Source organism: Hemicordylus capensis, chromosome 14 (assembly GCF_027244095.1).
Source record: "Hemicordylus capensis ecotype Gifberg chromosome 14, rHemCap1.1.pri, whole genome shotgun sequence".
Classification (NCBI taxonomy): domain Eukaryota; kingdom Metazoa; phylum Chordata; class Lepidosauria; order Squamata; family Cordylidae; genus Hemicordylus; species Hemicordylus capensis.
The window spans coordinates 18,919,890-18,937,381 of record NC_069670.1 but is presented as its reverse complement, the minus strand read 5'-3'; the positions used below and the strand labels follow the sequence as shown (position 1 = coordinate 18,937,381).

Below are 17,492 nucleotides of genomic sequence, written 5' to 3'. Positions count from 1 at the left end.
AATAAGAATTTTAATAATTTTAAAAACTTGTTTAAATAATTATTGCATTCTATGGTGTTATTGTCATGTATTTTAATTTGCGACTGTTAACTACTTTAAATTTTGTACACTGCCTAGAGATTTCTATATCTAACCCCTGCTAACTGGGCAAAGAGGTACCTTTTAACATGGCGATTCTCTTTATGGGGAGAGTCACTGGACCTCCAGTGACTGTTGCTGGTGTCTATCTTGTTTTTCTTTTTAGATGGTGAGCCCTTTGGGGACAGGGAGCCATCTTATTTGTTTGTTATTTCTCTGAGCCATTTTTGGAAGGGCAGTATAGAAACTGAATAAATAAGTAAGTAAATAAATAAATAAATATCAGGTGGTATTAAAATATGATAAATAATTACATAGATAGATAGATAGATAGATATTAGGAACAAATAGAGACAAACGAGCTGAAGACATACAGACCATTTGTGCACTGGTCCTCTCAAACAACAACAGCTAAATAGTCAAATTGTCTAACTGAAACCACCATTTTTTATTCCAACCTCAACATCCCCCCAAAACGTGTGTTTGCTTGAAATGGACGTTCCCAAAGCAAAAGAAGAGATTGTAAGTATATTGCCACCGAGCTTTGAGGTTCCATATAGCTATCACAACTCAGCCATTGATAGAAATCTCCTCCTCCCTCGTGAATTTGTTAAATCAAGGGCTGCTCAACTTTGGCCCTCCAGCAGTTGCCGGGCTCTCTCGCTATGGCCACCGTGGTGGGGGATGATGGGAGACCAACAACAGCTGGAGGGCCAAAATGGCCTAATTCTACTTAAAGCCATCTCAGCCCGTGGCCACTATCCCGCCTTGTGGCAGTGAGTTCCGCATAACAACTTCTGCACTGCATGAGGACATCCTCTCTCCTGCTTTTCTGGAATCAGCTGCCCATCCGTTTCGCTGGGTGATCCCCACATCCTAGTATTACGAGGGAGGAAAAAACGCCTCTCGGGACAAAGACGCCACCACCGCCAGAGTCCAAAGGCCCCGTCACAGATGTGTGGGAGAAGCATCTGCGTGGCCTGCAACCACCATCTCCCACCCAGCCGCTGCCTCACTGCTGCTATCATCATCGCCGCCACCACCACCCTCCACACAGCCGCTTTAAAAAAAATAAATCCCCCCCACCTCTTTCATTTTATTTCAATCTAATTGAACGGGGAGTTTGAAGATAAAAGCTGGCAGGGCTAATTACACCTCATTATTCCAAAGGCTCTCTCATGCCTCACTTATTCTCAAATGCCTGCAAAAGTGCGGGGGAGGGGCGAGGCTATTAAGGAAAAGGCCTTGGTTGAAAACAAAGTTAGTTAATTCACACAGCGATGCAGAAAAGAGGACCTGTGTGGCTTCATTATTTTCACTCGCTTTCTCTCCTCCTCCTCCTCCTCCTCGCCTCTTTCTTTCTTTCTGCCCCCCCTTCAATCGGGGGAGGGACATTTTCAGTGTGTCCCGTCCCCCCCTCCACAGCAAACTGCAACGAAGTGGAGAGGAAGGGGTACTGAGAGAAGATATCGCAAATTACCTCAGAAATGCTTGTGGAAAACCTGTTAATGGAGAACCGACATAAAAACACACAGAGAACCCTCTGGGGTGTTCTGTTTTTGGCGGGTGGGGTGCCTCTGTGTGTGTGTGTGTGTGCATGTGCGTGTGTGGTATTCCTCCGGGGTACATTGCCAGGAGGTTTCTGGCTCTCTGAAAGAGGTTTCGGAGGACTACTCATCTCTAGTCATGATGTAACCTCCAGATTCAGGGGCAGTCTAGCAGTTGCCGGTGAGCCACAGTGGGGTTGTTGGTGGGCTTCCCAGAGGCATCTCCCTGGACACTGCGGGTTGGGCCTTTAGTCAGATGGGCCGTTAGTCTGAACTAGCAGGGCTCTGTTGTCTTTATCTATGCATACAGATATTGGTGAGTCTACTGATGGCTATTAGCGAGGATACCTAAACTGAACATCCATATCTGGGGGCAGTCTGCCTTTGAACAGCTGCTGAACAATAATAGAAGGGAGGCTCTTCACTTCGTGTGGGCATCTGGCGAGAAACAGAATTGTCGGATGCCCTGAGCTCTTTGAAAGAAGAGTGGGGTGAAAGTATAATTAATCATAAATAGATTGGAGTAATGGCGTATTAGGACTTGTTCAGATGCTTATATCTGAGGCATGATGGTCCTCATGAAGCAACGTTCATCACCTCAGTTGAACACGATCCAGCCATCTGCCTCAAACAGGCCGGCCATGTGTGAAAACGAATGAAAACATCAATGCATTCCAGGTCACTCTTCAAAGCTAGTCTTCCCTCTGAGCTGGTAGATTCTCCACCATGTTTCTCCCCTGAGGTAGCTCCGTTTCATACAAATGGCTTCCCAATCCCAACATGAAATGGAGGTGGGAGGGACGACAGCACAAGTACTTCAGAAACAATAAGCATCCAAATCAGTCTTTGATGTACAGGTGGTATTTGACACCCAAAAAATTAGCATTAATGTATAAAAATGTTCCAAACAAATGCTGGAAATGTGGACACTGTGAAGGAACTTTTTTTCATATGTTGTGGTCTTGCGGGAAGGCAAAGGCTTTCTGCGATATGATATATAATGAGTTGAAGAAGATTTTTAAAATGACATTTCCTAAGAAACCAGAATCTTTCCTGCTGGGAATAACGCAAGGAGAGTTTTCCAGAAGGAATTTAACAATCTTTATGTATGCAACCACGGCGGCTAGAATAGTATATGCGCAGATATGGAAGAACAATGAAATGCCCTCAAAAGAAGATTGGCTGATAAAAACTTTGGAATATGCTGAGATGGCAAAACTTACAGTACTGATAAGGGATGAAAACCTGGAATGTTTCAAAGAAGATTGGAAACCATTCTTACTATACTTAAAGAACTATTTCTCTAATATTGATTTTTCAGCAGGGTTTGAAATTTAGTAATAATAGCAGGTTGAGTAGAGTAAAATCGAGTTTGTAAGGTATAGGATATATGTTTTGAATTACGATAGCAATGGTTGAATTGTATAATTAGTGATTCGCACAGATTGGCGAGCGGGAAGTCAACATTTGTTTAATTGGATGTAATGAGAATGTTAAGATATTGTAAAAACCAATAAAATTTTAAAAGCAAAAAAAAAAGCATCCAAATCAGTCTTGATCTGATGTTACAAGGAGGAAGATGAACAACCAATAAATCCCAGGCAAACGTTCCAGTCTGTACATCACACTCACTCTGAACGACACGGGTGTTTTCCTTGAGCGTCGGATTCTCTACTCAAAATTTCAACCACTGATATTTGTCCCATTGAGTCAAGAGGACAAGAGGATCTTGAGGTTTTCCCTCCTTTCTTCATTTAATGTTCAGGAAAGCAAAATCCATCAAGTTACCACAATAACAGCCACTTGAAAAGTTGAGCAAGGCAAGACAAACTCACAATCTGATGACACCACAGCATGCAAGGCATTTAGGATGACATCATACTTAGCATTTTGCTTTGCTAGAATTTACCTTGGGAGATTCGAGGAGGAACCACAGGGCCTTTGGCGGCAACCACACATCCATTATAACATGTAGAACGTTCCACTACTACTAGTAGTACTACATGTAGAAAGGTCAGCCATGCTAAAGGTATAAACAAACTGAAAGTAGTGCAGAGATGTGCTTAGTAACAATTAGGGGAGTGCAATTTGATTTGAGGTTGAATCCATTTGGGGCGAATTAGGGGCAATTTGCAGATTTGACCTTGAATCAAATCACCCTCAAAATAGAGGGTCCAATTTGGGGTCAAAGTAAATCACCCCCCGATTCGACCTGAATTGATTTGGTTGATTTGAACACATTTTGAAGCTCATTTTGCTGGGAAAATGGGCCTCAAAATTGTGCTTTTTCCTGGGGAGAGCTGATCTACCAATTGGGGTCGGTGGATAGACCAGCCCTCCACTCCAGACTTAGCACTTTGGCCCACCTCAAGGTGGGCTGACATGCTAAGTCCGTAGCGGAGGACTGGTCTATGTGCCAATCCCAATTGGTAGACCAGTTTTCCCCAGGGAAAAGCAGCATTTTGAAGCCCATTGTTCCAGTAAAACAGGCCTCAAAATGGCGCTCAAATCGCCCAAATCGATTTGGGTGATTTGGGGGTGATTTGTTGAGACAGCCGGCCAAGCTGGCTGTTTTTGACAAATCAATTTGATGGTTCACAAAATTTGATTTGTGCACATCCTTAGTAACAATTCCCCAGTAACTGGATGGATCTTGCGCGCACACAAGGTGTGATTAATCACCATATTGAAATATCTCTCTCTCTCTCTCTCTCTCTCTCTCTCTCTCACACACACACACACACACACACACACACACACGTCCCAATCAAGAGAAGTTAAGAAATACTCAGTTGCATTCTCATGATTTCAACGGGTTTAAGATCAATGTATGTTTTCCAGATTGGGGTTATCCCCCAAAGCAGAGATTTCACTCCCCAACTTAACATTTACTCACACTTTTAAATTTAAGAGTTGGCATGCTTATTTTCAAGTTCTGAATTTAAAATGCAAGACATCATCATTTGGAGTTGCAAATAAATCTTTTAAATTTGGGGTTTTGTTTTTAAATCAGATCAGCGGTCTTGCTTTTAATATAAGAAAAGAAAGATTACAGGTTCAGTTCTGAAGCGCTTGAAAGAAAGCATTTGACTAAATATAGTTAATTTCTCTTGCCTAATTATAGCAGGAGAATCAATATCCCCATGGCAAATAATCTGAAATCCTCAATCTGCGAACAAGAGACATAAAATTTGTTAGCCTCTTAGGTTGCCACAAGACTCTTGCTTCTTTTACTGTGACAGACCATCACGGCTCTCCCTCTGGAGCTTATCACTGATACTGAAACTCTTCCACAGGGGCAACTACCAGGCAAATCAGATTAAAAGCCCACATTTTAAAATCTCTGCCTAATGAGCTGATTCAAACAGTTAATAGATCCTTTTGTGGTCTACGTAACAACTTTATAAATTGATGTTCTGAAACAGAAACTGATTTTCTGCAACAAGGTATGAAAAGTATTTCAATTTAACAACAGATGGAAATAAAAGGTTGGATGTTCTAATGTGTAATCATGATGTATCTGGGTATAACTTCCATCAATGACCAATTAGTGGAATGAACCCTAAAAAAACAGTTTTTCTATTCATACATTTGGTCCTAAAATATCAAACATTTTCAGTAGGTTCCAAAGGAATTTGCAATAAGATAAGGCGCAATTCCCACCCCCCAACTCTTTAGGAATGCAACAGAAATTAATCATGAGTGACTATGGATAATTTACGTGCTTGTCCAGCAGCAGCTGGTTCTCTGTATAAGTGACCCAGAGAAAAGTTTAAAACTTTTGTACGTCATAAAATAAGATTTGTTTTCTTCCCTGTTTAGACAGCTCTTGCCTTGGGAAGATTTGAGAAATACGCGGTCAAGTCCTCATTCTAGACTCGCAACGGATTATTAATTGGTAACCAAATTTATCAAAACGCATCTGTCATACTGAACTTGTTAATTCTTGTTTTCTTTCTTTGAATAAAAGCATACTGTGGTATCTCACTTTGCGTTTTCTATGGGGTCAGTCCAGAAAAAGAAAAAGGGCAGTGTGAACTGGAAATAAAAGATGATAAAATCGATATTGTGATATTCTCAGCGTTTAAAGACTGTTTGATCATGCTTAGTGTATTAAACGGCTCTAATCTGGTGGCTGTTGTGAAAACATCTCGTTTTATCTTAGCCTGTCAAGCAGGAATTCTTTTTAACTCTATTCATAACAGTAATATCCAAGCACACAAGGCTCAAATCATTGATACCTAAATCTGTCTTTCTCTCCAAAAGCAAGCAAGATTAAAGGCTGAGAAAGGGGACATTTAAAATAGTCCACATGCCTATAAATTACAGTTTGATTTGTTTTCCAAATTAGCTTGCAGCTCTGTGCCAACTTCTTTGCTTAACTCCTAAATAATTTGATGGATTTAAGCATGCTTAATCCACTCAAAAATTTCCTCTTTTCCAAAATAATTTTTTTGCAGTGCAATGCAAAATCTCAGCTTCCCTGTTTCTGTTTTTGTCTTTTTTATGGTTTTGTCTGTGTTTGTCTTTTTTATGGTTTCTTTTTTATTTGTTTAAGTGATTTTAAGGTTTCAACTGTGATTTTTATGGAGTTTTACTGTATTTTAACTTTTGTAAACTGCCTTGCGATGTCTTATGAAAGGTGGTATAAAAACTAAACAAACAAACAAATAAATCCGTTATTAACAATTTTTAGCAGGTTGATCATTTTATTTCTTTACTTGGTCAAAACTTACTTTAAAAAAAGAATGAGGAAAACTGCATGCTAATGGGATGTATCAGAAAGTGTTTTTAAACAAAGATCTATGTATAGAAGGGACAAAAAATATCCACTCAAGCAAATGCTTCCGTTCCAACGAAATTGAGAATGTTTTTGTAAACCTATTGCGGTGGTGTTAATGAAAGAAATGCAGAGCTCAAGAATCATATGCTATGCAGCCCGGTCCTAGGAGTTACTCAAGAGTAACTCTTGCTGTGGTCAACAGAGCTTACTTGTAAATAAGTGTCCATATGGCTGCAGTGTGGATCTCATGTGCAGGACACCACACCAAAGTCATTCATATATATATATATATATATATATATATATATATATATATATATATATGTGTGTGTGTGTGTGTGTGTGTGTGTGTGTGTGTGTGTGTATTTCCAGGAACGTGAAGGGAGGAGGAGAACTGCATTGTTAAAAAGTGAAAAGCATTAAGTAGGATTTAAAGGTAATCATAATATAAGCAAACGAGATCGGATTATCGCCTTCCCTTGTTCTCCGGACAGCGTAAGCCTCCTTCCACCCACCCACCCCACTGGGATTACTTTGCTTGATTTTAAATGAAGTGGGAGGATTAGTCTAGAGGATTGGACATAATGGTTACGCTGCGCTGCCACCATGCTGCACGGCAACCTTTATTAAGTCATCATCTTCTTCTGTCTTTGACCACAGGTTCGATGGCATGAATCGGAGGCAACGAAGGAGAAGAGGGGGCCATGTTTCTAGACCCAGCTAGACCTTCACTCCCTTTTCGGGGGCAGAAATGAAGGGCAGAAAATCTTTTGCCAGAGAAAATAATCTTGCCAACTCTAACACAGCGCCTTTTGCCACCAGGGTCCAAAGAACTGAGTTGGAGACAAGCAATATTTCCTGGAGAGTTGAGAATGATTTGGAAGAGGGGTCATTTCTCAGGACATGTATATTCATGCCTCTGAGAAACAGGTTTGGCAGGGTTTTGTCCCCCCCCCCCGCACCTTGCTTCCAAAACCTGCCAAATCTGTTGGACAAGACAAGAGTAATAGTTGGTATACAGGGGGAAATAAAGGCAAACTACTTCAGTATCAAATAATCCAACCCAGCTCGTCTGCCTTCCGGCTCTCATCATTCCATTCTTTAAAAAAATAAAAAAAAATATTTATTTATATATCTGTAAACCGCTTTGGGAAGTTTTGTTGAAAAGCGGCATACAAATCTTCACCGTATATTCCTGTATGGCCTCTGTTCCTTTTTGAACGCTGGATGTTGTTTCCCAATGGGAAGGCCAGCAATTGCAGGCTTTAATTGAGCAAAGGCTGCCCACATAATGATGGGCTGAGCCACACAGTCGTGGTCTGAATCTGTGGTCCTCCTTAGGACCAGGGACCTCCTGCCTGTGCTTAGAAGCTGCTCAACTCTTTCTTTTCACCTCCATCACCCCACTTTCCTTCCTCCCCTAGCCGTTCCCTGCTTTTGCTTATTTATCTGCAAAGTTGGCTTTTTTAAAAAAGCGCAACACTATCCTATTTGCAAAGTAGCTCATCTTTCTCTAGCAAGGCCTTGTTGATCACAATTGCCAAAAGGAGATTATATTCCGTTCGCTGCCCCTCCCTTTACAGTATAATCTTCTTATTGGTGCTGGTTCTTGAAAAACAAACAGATGAATAAATAAATGTTGGATGTCAAAAAGACACCTAGCTGAGGGATTAAATCTACAAAAAAGGCTTCCCAAAAGACATGCATACTAAAACAGTTCATAGCTGTAGGTGGGGATCCTTCTACTTTCTGACATAGCTGCTCAAATCCTGTTCCCCTTGCCTTTCAAATATACAAAATGCACCTTTAATTCTTCATGAGTCTCTGAGCAGGAAAAGGGGCCGCATGAAGAGGCACACCCTCCCCGAAGAGACACAATTATCAAGATATGTCGAATCCAGAATTATTCAGAGGAATGGAGTGGACCAAAACATCCAGCGACAGCAGAAATATCTAAGGGCTATATCCTTGGAATGGGTCCATCTGAGTCTTCAGACTGGAAGTGTATTCTGCTGCACAATCCAACCCCCATGGGTGACTGGGCTCTATAACGAGATTGGTGCCATCTAAAATTAAGGGCTTAGTTATTGTGGCATACATCTGGAGCGTGGATATGGCCAGGGAATGGCATACAAAACCTAAAGCGGTTGATTTACAATGAAATTGTTACTGTAGAATAGAAGGGGACATATTCGCCAATGCATTTAATAGAATGGATAGAATAATTCTCCTAAATAGTCTCTTCAGTTATAATGAATGCATTGGCAAATATTCTTTTCCAAGTCTAAGAGGCTCTCAGTTAGAGAGTCCCATTTATTTTTCAATCAGGAGAGAGAGAAAGAGAGAGAAAGCGAGATTATGTATGTGTGTACATATCAACCTCAAAAGCAACCAAACCATGCCACAAACATGTGTGATATGGATGCCATAAGGATATAGTCCACCACTAAACCATAATATAAGAAATCAAGGATGAAACAGATCTCGCTACAAAATATTTTAGTTGGATGTTTAGAGTTCTGCCTTCTTCACCAACCAACACAGATGTGATTTGTATATATAAAAGCATGATGTTGGACCCTCAGGGTATTAAAGCCAAGATTATATACAGTTGTCATCTTCTGGGGATTTCACTCTCACAAAATGCAACAAGCGCAAGAAGAAGACTCCAAAGACAAAATATAAAGTTAAAGTGTGGTCTACATTGCTTATGTCTTTTGAACACAATGGTCTGTTCCTGACACAAGTGGGCAGAGAGGAACTCCCTGAGAGATTTTGGAAACTTGTCATTCCGAATCTTCTTTGGCTTCTCTCAGAATTCCTCAGGTGTTGTACCTGATGAAGAATCCCCAAATCCATCAGGATGCATCTTATTCCTTACTAGTGAAACCCTGAGCAAAACATTTACTAGACTTGGATTTGAAATTTGGCAGAGCCTCTGTGGGGTGGATAAAAATGCACAGCCTATGGATTACTAGTTGGATAGCCCCGATCTTGTCCAGTCCCACAGCAACATACATACAACATACAATGGGATGGGACATTCACCAAGCTGTCCCTAATTCATGGAATCCCAACAACATACATAGAGCAATATCCTGTAGCAAAGTGCTTGCAAAGCCATAGATGCAGAAGACACACGCAAGAGAGCCAACATTGCTTGGATCCTGACCTTTGCTTGTCTGCCCTGCAGGTCTCAGGAATCCCACACTCCGTCTGTGCATTAAGCTGGAATCTTAATGCACAGATTCCAGTTATAACTGGAAGCTTCTATGGTGGGTGGAGGGACGGGCCTCAGGAAGTTCCAGCTGCCCTCTTTGCTCCCTCTGTTACTTTGAGCTCAGAGTGGTCCAGACTCAATTTCCCTTCACCTCTCACCCCGTAGCAGCCATCTCCAACCCAAAGAGCCACCCTCTGTCCCCACGTTCTGCTCAAAGACGTCATCAGAGCCGTAAGGTGGAGGAAACGCAACCATTTGGTGATGGTTGACGAAATGGGGACGAAAACACTTGGTTCTGAAAATGTGAATGGTCTGAACCGTACATGACAACTAAAGAATCACTCTGCTTTCGGAAGTTTATTTAAAAGGTGCAGATAAATGTTACGTAGGGATGTGCCGAAACCCCAAGAAATTTCACTCAACTTAAGAAAAACGGTTCTCCTTTGAAAATTCTCAGATGTCCTGCCCAGAATACACTGCAAATTTTACTTTTTGTCAAGTTTCAGTATCAATCCAAGTACTAAGAGTTCATGTTAAGAAGGTATAATTTAAGGTTGATAGTATCAAGGGTTGTATTAAAAGGGATGCCATCCACAACATGCATCAGCAGCATACACATGAGGGTACATCCATGTTCTTAGACATAGTCACAGGCCAACAAATATTGCGTGACGAATCTCCCTTTTTAATTTGCTAAGGGTGACTTTTCTCAGGAGAGGTTTCCCAACTACTTCCCTGCTTCCAGCACTGCTAAACCTGGACTGATTTAAGTGGCTTGACATTTTTGTTAACAGTTTCACCACTGCTAAAAGATGCCTTCCCTGCTTCATGACTTCTGCCACTCCTGCTCCTTAAGAAATGGTTTGTTCCTTCATTTAAATCATCCATCCTCTCTTGCCCTCAGTGACCTCACCATGAATTGGAAACTGATGGGAAGGGTCAGTCCATGTAGCATCTAGTGATGGCAGGTGCTGCCAGGAACATAACTATCTCATCCCTGATTGGGTGGAATCAACCACCTGACTAGGTCAGGAGGGGAGAAGAAAGAACAGCTAGGTAAACAGTGTCACTGGACAGAACTGGGGGGGCGGGGGGATAATTGAAGTTTTCCACTTGTCGGCATTGCTAATTTTGAACTCAACATTAAAAAAAAACCAGCAAGTACTGAACAAAGCCAACGGCAAGTATTGAACAAAACAAAACTAGATTCAAGTTTGGTGTTGTGACGATAAGCTGTTATGAGCTGGCAATGGGCAGATGTTGCTTTCTGTGTTCCTTTCTCCATGCTTCTGTACTGGTCAAAGACTGTCATAAAGTCCATCTATCAGAAGATACCCTAAACCCCACTTGCTTACTTCCACGTGATTCTGCATATCCATGCACACAAGCACACCTTGGCGATATCTGCCTCGTCCATCTGCCTGCATCACTCTTGCTTTCCTATCCTTGCTGGATCTGCAGTTCCATTTTATTTTCCTGCGTGCAGAAAGCCAGGGGCCCAGATCCACAGAGTTATCCTTCAAATCCACCTTTCTGCTTTGCGTGGCCCAGGTCTCAATATCTCCCAAAGCAAAACCAGATGCAACGGATAAAAGACACATGACCTAGAAACACAAGTTAAATAACTGGAATACATATTTGAGGGGAACAGAAGAATTATAAGTACCATTAAAATCTTCCTTGATTTTTGAGCTGGAGTCGTCTATTTTCCTCCCCTTTGTCCTACATCCAAAGTTATATGCTCTATATGGTGAAGTCCAGCGTACAAGAAACAGAGTTATAGAAGGAATCAATCTCCCACCCCGCTTTTTTGTTAAGCTCAGGGAAAGTGACTTATCTACACAGAAAATCTAGCAAACTGTCCCAACACTCTCTCATCAAACGGCTTACCACTCGATTCTCTGTGGTCCGAGCAACAGGCTTTACCCGGAGCGTTCAAGAGACGATGGAAGGGTTTCAGAGATGGGACCACACTTTGGAAGCCGTGAATGGCATTGTGAAGGAAAAAGGAGAGAGGGGAAAGAAAGAAAACCAGCCAGGACTCTAATCGGCTTGGAATACACGCCTTTTGCTGAATTCATCAAGTTAGTAGGGGCTTTGTTTTTGTTTTTACTTAAGTCCCTTCTCGCGAGGCTGTCCACAGAGATTGGAAAGTAGGATAAATGGTTTGGAGACATGGTGTGTGTGTGTGTGTGTGTGTGTGTGTGTTTTAAACACATGTAATGTGATTCTGGTACTCTATCTGTGAGTGGTGCCATTGCCTACACTGACCGACAGCATCTTTTACAAATGTTCTCTGGAGACCTTCCTGATATGGCTTGAGAGGCGGCAGCCATTAGATGGTGCACCCTGCTAGGGGTGCAATGCGAATGGCAGGGGATGAGGTATGCACACATTCCAATAAATACAAGATCACAACGTCGGTGCCATTAAAGTCGGCAGTGCGAGAGGCAGGAGGAGATGACCCCGACTTGCTGGGAAGCTTCTCTGTGCAAGTCTCACTGAGATCAATGCGAGATCTTGCGTAGGAGAACCTCCCGGCGGGATTCTGCCCCCATGTTGTGAGGGAGTGCCCTTCAGGCTTTCCACTCCAGACAAGAAGATGTTTTAGTCTGGCCCTAGATGTGCATCACACATAGCACACCGCATTCCATTTTTAAGCACATCGCTGGGTTGTGCTGAAGTGTCACAAGATGATAAAGTTCAAGTGTGCCGTCGAGTCGGTGTCAACTCCTGGCGGCCACAGAGCCCTGTGGTTTTCTTTTGGTAGAATACAGGAGGGGTTTACCATTGCCTCCTCCCACGCAGTATGAGATGATGCCTTTCAGCATCTTCCTATATTGCTGCTGCCCAATATCGGTATTTCTCATAGTCTAAGAAACACACCAGTGGGGATTCAAACCGGCAACCTCTGGCTTGCTAGTCAAGTCATTTCCCCGCTGCGCCATTAGGTGGCTGCGTCAAATGGCCAAGGGCGCATGTCCGGCTCAGTGTGTGCTCTGAGCAACTGCATTCTCTCATAGTCGCCACAGGCTGCCAGGGCTTGGGAACAAGCCCATGGACAGAAGCAGGAAGGCTGCAGGGATTATTAGGTGGTCTTGTGCACACCAGTTCGGAAAGTGGGCAGAATGAAACTAGGGCACTTTCATTCTTTTTAAAAAATAAATCTAGCTTGCTGCTCTTTAAAAAGACCCAAAGTCGACCACAGAAACCAAAAATCAAACCGTATTTTAAAAAGAGAGGATAGGAGCATGTTATTAAACAAAACAAGAAACCACACACTTTATGAAAATCTTTGCAACAGCAGTAACCATCAGCCAGTATTGAAAGCTTTCTTTAAAATGACTTGGCTTCCTGCTGGTGAGCCCTCCCCTGCAAATTAAGCATCATTCCTCTACACACACACTGTGATACACACAGTATTTTTAACACGTGGGTTCTTGAGGGCACAAATGGCAACAGCACTCACAAGAATGTAAGAATACTGATAGCTGAGAGTGTGGATGATCTGCAAGCTCTAGTAATGAAAGTCAAGGAGCACAGTGAAAAAATGGGACTACAATTAAATGTAAAGAAAACTAAACTAATGACCATGGGTACAGCAACCAGCCTCAGAATTGATAATGAAGACATTGAAGTGGTGGATAGCTTCTGCCTTTTAGGATCGACCATCAACAGTAAAGGATCCAGCAGTCAAGAAATACACCGCAGACTAGCACTTGGGCGGGTTGCAATGAAGGCCTCGGAAAGCATATTTAGATGCCGTGACATGCCTATGCCTACAAAGATTAGAATTGTTCGGACCATGATTTTTCCCGTGACACTCTATGGATGCAAAAGCTAGACTTTGAATAAGCAAGAGAGAAAAAGCATTGACGCTTTTGAACTTGGGTGCTGGAGAAGACTTTTGAGGAGACCATGGACAGCCAGAAAAACAAACAAATGGATCGTAGAACAAATCAATCCAGAATTTTCACTTGAGGCACAAATGACCAGGCTCAAACGATCATACTTCGGACACATTATGCGAAGACCCAGCTCCCTTGAGAAGCCCATAATGCTGGGGAAAGTGGGAGGAAAGAGAAGAAGAGGACAACCAGCAGCCAGGTAGATGGACTCGATTACGACAGCAATGAATGAACCACTGAAAAACTTTCAAGGCCAAGCGGAAGACTGATCATCCTGGAGAGCATCTATTGATGTGGTCGCTAAGAGTCGACACCGACTTGATGGCACTTAATCAATCAATCAGTACAATCAATCAATCAGATATGCATTAGCAGAAACATTTCAACACACAACGTAACATATTCCCATCCCACATCTTTCTTCCCCCACTCTCCCCTCTGTCTCTAAAGTAGAGGTCATGGTCAGCCACTTGGCACAACGTGGCAACCACACCACCCGGGACAGACTATAGAGGATTTTGGGGCCCCCAGGGGGTGTGGAAGCCCTGCACTTCCACCTGGAACCACAACATTTAAGAGGTGTAAGAGGAGTACAAGCACCTCTCTCAAGAGGTAAGAGAGCACATCTCTCTGGAAAAAAGGAGCGCCTTTTTCTCGGCCTTTTTCTCTCCGGAAAGAGAACTGGAGAAAAACATTGGCCCTTTTCTCTCCAGAAAGAGAGGGGTAAGAGCGTGCCTCTCTCAAGAGGGGTAAGAGAGCACCTCCGTCATTCCAAAGAGCTGAAGTCACCACCACAAAGGCTCTGCTCCCAGTAGGTGTTCCTTGTGCTGCCAATAAACTGGGCACTCATAACAGGGCCTCTGATGATGACCGCAGCACACGGGGAGGTACAGGAGGGGAGTTGTACATGACCCAGCTGAGGAGGTCAGCACCATGTGGGAGACAGGAGCTGGGTAGGGCCACCAATCGGGAGTATGCTCCTCCGATCCTGTTTTGGGTTGAGTGGGTAGCCCTATGCGTTTGCATTGACATGTATGGTCACTAGCGGCATAATGCACACAATATCAGATTTCCTGGTGGTGGTGGGAGCCGGAACCTGCAGAAAGGAGAACGGCAATTGTGCTCACTCCTCCTAACCATTCTCAGAGGCACCCCTCCCTCAATCCCCCCCCCCAAAGGGCCAAAGAACATCCAAGTTGTCCCCGAGCATGTCAACTTTGTTTGGTTAACCAGGTGAAATCCAGAAGGCCATTTTTCTTTCGCCTGCACATTTCCCAGGGGCAGAATCCTCCCTCCGCTGCTCAGCTCAGGAAGAAAAACATGCCCCTCCTCCGGCAACAGCACTGCTGAAAACACAATAGAAGCAAGTTTACACACAGTCCCCCCATCTCAGAGTGGCTGGTGATTTAAAGCGTCCCTGGTTCCCCAGGGGGGTCATATTCCATATCCTGAACGGCTGTGTGAGCCACAATATTTTATTTTGTCATTGGAGAACCCGACTCCGTCTCCTTTTCTGGGCATTCCCAAAGCCGGGTTGTGCAAAATGCGAAACGGTTAAGAGATCAGGTACTGGGTGTTCTTTTGGTGGTCACGCCATGCAGAAGACATTGCCCTTGTTTTCACGGGAGAGTTCAAGAGTTTAAGAGCCCCTAAAAAATGGAGAAGTCATTGCCAATCAAATAGGGAGGCTCAGCAAGTCCAGACAATGTAAGAAGCCATAACTCAGGGGTGGGACCCATGAAGTTGGCAAGCAGGATGTCCCAGGTCCAACCCCCAGCATAGGAACATAGGAAGCTGCCATATAATGAGTCAGACCATTGGTCTATCTAGCTCAGTATTGTCTACACAGACTGGCAGCAGCTTCTCCAAGGTTGCAGGCAGGAATCTCTCTCAGCCCTATCTTGGAGATGCTGCCAGGGAGGGAACTTGGAACCTAGATGCTCTTCCCAGAGCGGCTCCATCCCTTGCGGGGAAGATCTTACAGTGCTCACACTTCTAGTCTCCCATTCATATGCAACCAGGGCAGACCCTGGTTAATCTAAGGGGACGAGTTATGCTTGTGACCACAAGACCAGCTCTCCTCTCTCAAATATTCTTGATATTCGAGATATTCTTGATGGAAGAATAAATAGCAACAAGCAACCAAATGTTGCAGGATATCCCTAGTGTGTATGTGTTGCCTGAGCCTGTAGTGGAGCATGATGAAAGTTTTGGGCACTTCTCCTCAGAAGCAGAAGGGAGTTGTGACAGTCTTGAAGGTACATTCTTCCATTTGAGAAAGATCCAGCCCTTTTTGTTCGAGCCCACCTTCCTTATTCCTTGCCACTGAGTTCCATTAGCTCAGCCCACCTGGTTGTCTGGTCACTGCCTTCTGGTTCTACGAACATTCCACTCCACTGAGTTACACTGGGGCAGTTTGGGGTCTTTTTGGCTCTCTTAGGTGCCCCCCCCTTCAGGTTTTTATGCAACCGACATATCTCCAGGTTATCCATTCTACCAGTGGCCACATTTATATGTAACGTGGAACTGTGGGTCCAATAGACCTGTGGTTTCACTCCCCCCTCCCCCTTCTCTCCCAACTGAATTTGGACATAACAGAGAGCTGCCTCTCTGCAGTCAGTGAGACTGCAGAGAGGAGGGGGATCTGGCTGTGTGGGCTTCTTTCTTCCATGAAGGACAGCCTGCACAGCCAATCATGGCTGGAGCTGAGGGAGGAACTTCTTCCCTCAACTCTTGCTCCAGTGGACGCAGCCCGCGGTTCTGCATTTGGATGCTAAACAAGCTGCATCCAACCTTGGGTTGCAGAAACAATACCTACTACAACCCAAAGGTTCAGATTCAGGAATCACAAATCTGAAGCCTTGGGTTTGTCGCTGCATCAAACCTCATTTGCCCGCATTCTAATGTGACGCTCGCAGAACCTCTGGCCCCTTCAACTGTGGTTCTGCATTATGTGCGAATGTGGCCAGTATCTCCCTCTTGCCTGCAGGTTCTCTGGTTCGGCATCCATAAGGATAATAACATTTCCAGCTCTTTTGGAAACAGATATCAGATTTGGCCCTGCAAGTTTAAACTTATACTTCAAGCAGAGTATTGATTATAATTGCCAGCAAATTTTGCTAGAAATATGAAATATGTGTTTCTTGTACATCTTTCTATGCTTCTGATGCAATGGTGATTTAAAGTGTATGCCTTTTGAACAGCACACTGTCATTCTGTGTTTTACACTTTATGATGTGTATGTTTCTTCTTGTACCGCTTATGGCATTTATGTTTTTCCATTGTAACAACAACAACAATTAAAAAGAAGTTTTCTTTAAAGAAAAAGGTGGAATTTAAAGGTGGAATTTCTCACACTCAGCAAAAAAGGGAGGTTTTCACTTTTTGGTTCACTGTGAGTTCAGAGAACCTCAGAAGAATTGCATGGAATCTCCCAAATGGGCCAAAGGTTTATCTATGGATTAAACCAGGGGTTTCCTACCAGATGTGGCTGGATCACAGTGCCCATCATCCCCAGCCTTCCCAAGGGCTCAGGGCAAGGAAGTGATATGTTGCATAACCCAGGAGGAAAACAAAGAAAGCACAATGGTATCTTTCAGGAGAGCCATTGCAGGCCAATGGGGAGCACCTCACACATGATGGGAAAGATGAGTTCCCATGTGCCCACCGAGTGTCTCCATGGTAACTGCCACAATGTAGGGGGGGGGAGTCATGTCCGTTCAGACACGTGTCTCTCCTTTGCCAGCCAGTCAGTTTAAGATCTTTGATCAATCACCAATAACAACAGAGCTGCGACTCAACGATACAACAATTAGCAGCCCTTCCAGAGATATATCCAAAACCAACGTGCAGATTAACCTAATAAGCATATATGAATATATACATTATAATACTGATCAAGTACATTGATAGATACACATAAAAATAAATACATATACAAATATATACAGACACTA

The 17,492-nt window shown here is 43.3% G+C and overlaps 1 protein-coding gene and 1 long non-coding RNA gene across 7 annotated transcripts in view; one reads left to right on the top strand and one right to left on the bottom strand.

The window, feature by feature from the left end:
• LOC128337152 (heat shock 70 kDa protein II-like) overlaps positions 1–17,492 on the bottom strand; it is a 179,017-nt gene that overhangs the window by 123,883 nt on the left and 37,642 nt on the right. The window contains exon 4 of one of the 6 annotated variants that reach the window (XR_008312195.1): positions 9,973–11,232. The exons of the other annotated variants lie outside the window; for them this stretch is intronic. The gene's annotated coding sequence lies outside the window, so the exon portion shown is untranslated. Of the gene's footprint in view, positions 1–9,972; positions 11,233–17,492 lie in introns of those variants that run through there. 6 annotated transcript variants of the gene reach the window in all.
• Positions 1,541–8,054, top strand: LOC128337170 (uncharacterized). Its single transcript, XR_008312208.1, has 3 exons — positions 1,541–1,806; positions 5,448–5,523; positions 7,069–8,054. It is a non-coding gene; the product is annotated as an uncharacterized LOC128337170 (long non-coding RNA).